The sequence below is a fragment of the Gobio gobio genome, assembly GCF_949357685.1.
Source record: "Gobio gobio genome assembly, chromosome: 3".
Lineage (NCBI taxonomy): Eukaryota > Metazoa > Chordata > Actinopteri > Cypriniformes > Gobionidae > Gobio > Gobio gobio.
In genome coordinates, this window is record NC_137099.1 from 35,566,651 (window position 1) to 35,569,929 (window position 3,279).

Here is a 3,279-nt window from a genome sequence, read left to right on the forward strand (position 1 = left end):
GAAGCACGTATGTCATCAGTCCAATAGAGAGACGGAACGTCATAGGCGGGTGACGTCATAGACCCGGAAGCTATAAAGCACACCGGCAAACACACGCCGTTAGCTTCTGTTGCCTTCAACAAGCGCTCTGTGTAAATCTGTCCAAAGTGTCTTTGTGTTGTGTCTGAGTTCAGACTGTTTTGTTCGTTTGCACTCTCACCACATTGATCAAGAGAAAAAAAGTATGACGAGCGAACAGCGTTACAGACAGTGTGTTCCTCCCTGCTCACGCTACATCCCGAGCGGGGATACACACTTGATGTGCGTTGTTTGTTTGGGAGAGCAGCACGCGCAGTCGGCACTCGAGGGTGCCGGCTGCGAGCATTGTGAGGCTCTGCCTCTTCGCGTGCTGCGATCCCGCCGGGCGCTCTTCGAGGAGGGCGTCCCGGTTAACGCTCCCCACGGCACGGGTCCCGCTGCGGCTGAGGCTCAGCGGCGACTCATGTCGTGGGGTTCGCAAAAGGATCTGACGGAGGGGATGGAGACGGGCCCCGCCCTATCTCTTCCTTCACCCGCCAGATCCAGCGCTGCCTCTCTGGGTTCGGGAGCCCGCTCTGCGGCTTCTCCCGCCCGGGGAGCGGCCGCGATACTGCAGCTATCTTCCTCCGAGGAGGTTGATGTCTGTAGCATCGATGCAGGGGGTGGAGACTCGTCACTTCATTCCCCTGCAAGTGAGGAGCTCATGGAGGTGCTGAGCAGAGCGGTGGCCAGACTTCACATTGACTGGCCACATGAACATCATGAGCGAGCTGCTGTAAAAAGCAGACTCGACGAGCGCTTTCTCCCCGCGCGCTCTGTTCAGCCTCCCCGAAGGAGTCTGCCGTTTTTCCCGGACCTCCACACCGAGGTGTAGAGGTATTGGAAGCGGCCCGTGTCTGCACGCATTTTCACCCCGCAAACGTCCGTGTATAGTAATATCGCGGGGTGTAAGAGACACGGTTATGGTCAGCTGCCTCGGGTTGAACAGACGCTTGCGAGCCATCTGTCACCCGAGTCTGCGTCGACCGTAAAGGCTCCGTCTTTGCCCACAAAACCTCTTAAAGTGACATCATCTTTTGTGGGCAAAGCATACTCGGCAGCAGGTCAAGCCGCCGCGTGTCTGCACACGATGTCTATTGTGCAGGCATATCAGGCTGATCTGCTAAGGGACCTGGGGGAAAGCCACGAGATCGGAGTCGATACTATTAATGAACTTCGATCGACTGCCGATCTCGCTCTCCGTGCCACCAAGGAGACGGCTCGATGCGTCGGCCGTTCTATGGCAGCCCTAGTGGCCACGGAGAGGCATTTATGGCTAAACCTTACAGATATTAAGGAAAGGGACAAGAGCTTTTTGCTTGATGCGCCGCTGTCTCCGGAGGGCCTGTTCGGTGACGCTGTCACCACGGTTACCGACAGGTTCCTGGAGGCGAAAAAACAGGCAGCGGCGCTCAAGCAGTTTCTTCCCCGTAAGCCCCAGGTCTCGTCTGCTGCTGGGCGGGAGCAGCAGATGCCGAGTACAAGCTCCTCGCACAGGGCGCAGCAAAAAGTGAGTGTCGCCACTCGTACACCCCCGCAGAAAGGGTCGTCGGGTGCGCGGCGCTCACAGGCGCAGCCTTCTAACCCCAGGGCTGATCTGAGGACAGTCATTGTGGCGAGGAAGGCTGCGTCAAAGAAGTCCTGACGCCTCTGGGCCCAGGACAGTGAGGGTGGTCCCCTCCGCGGGCGCACGGTGCTTACCGCTGTACACGGTACCCGTGCGTCCGCGGTACCCTCACGGGGTCAGTCCGCCAACCCCGCCCGAGTGCCGGGGCGCGGAGGGGCCCCGCGGGTCATTCGAGGATGGCCCGCACCCTCTTCGGAGGGAAATTATGCCGTCGAGTCAGTCGTTCCCTGCCGGTTCGCCGCTTCAGGGGCGCTGCACTCGCGGTGCAGAGTACATCAGAGACCAGCCTCGAGAGGCTGGTTCCCTTAGTAGATTTTGTGTCAGAGTGGGAAAATCTGCCTCACATATCTCGTTGGGTCCTGCGATGTGTAAAGTTGGGGTACGCGATTCAGTTCAGATGCCGTCCCCCCAACTTCAACGGGGTCCTCTCCACTGTGGTGGACCCGGTGCAGGCTCTGGTGATGACTCAAGAAGTACAGACTCTGCTGCAAAAGGGGGCTATAGAGAGGGTTCCCCCCCCGGACAGGGAGTCAGGCTTTTACAGCCGGTACTTCATAGTGCCAAAGAAGGATGGTGGGCTGCGCCCCATCTTGGATCTTCGCGTCCTGAACCGAGCCGTGGCAAAGCTCAAGTTCAGGATGCTGACACTCAAACAGATCGTGTCTCAGATCAGGTCCGAGGACTGGTTTGTCACGATAGATCTCAAAGATGCGTATTTCCATGTCTCCATTCTTCCGCAGCACAGGAAGTTCCTGAGGTTCGCTTTCAGGGGAGAAGCGTACCAATATCGGGTGCTTCCTTTCGGTTTAGCCCTTTCACCCGCACGTTCACGAAGTGTGTGGACGCTGCTCTGGTCCCCTTGCGTTTGCAGGGGATCCGCATCCTCAATTACATCGACGACTGGCTGATACTAGCACAGTCAGCGCGTCTCGCGGTTCAGCATCGAGATGTTGTTCTCGCGCATATGAGGAGGTTGGGGCTGAGGCTCAACTCCAAGAAGAGTGTTCTCTCTCCTGTGCAGAAGATCACTTATCTCGGGGTGAGTTGGGATTCGGTCGCTATGCAGGCTCGTCTGTCGGAGCCTCGCGTGGGGTCAATCCTCTCAGCCGTGAAAGGGGTGAAGCTAGACCAGCCGCTCACTGTAAAGCAGTTTCAGAGACTGTTGGGTCTGATGGCAGCCGCGTCCAATGTTATTCCTTCGGGCCTGCTGTTCATGAGGCCGCTACAGTGGTGGCTCAAGACCAGGGGTTTTTCCCCGAGGGGGGACCCCTTTCGCGTAATCAAGGCAACGCGGCGGTGTCTCCGCACCTTGGTTATGTGGAAGGACCCCAGGTTCCTGACCCAGGGCCCGTCGCTGGGGGCACCGTGTCAGCGTACTTCTCTGACCACGGATGCCTCCCTGACGGGCTGGGGGGCGACCATGAGTGGTCGCTCGGCCCAGGGTCTGTGGCAGGAGCACCAGCGTTCATGGCATATAAATTGCCTGGAAATGTTGGCGGTGTTTCAGGCTCTGAAGCACTTCCTGCCGCATCTCAGGGGCCATCATGTGCTTGTACGCACAGACAGCACATCGGTGGTCTCCTACATCAACCATC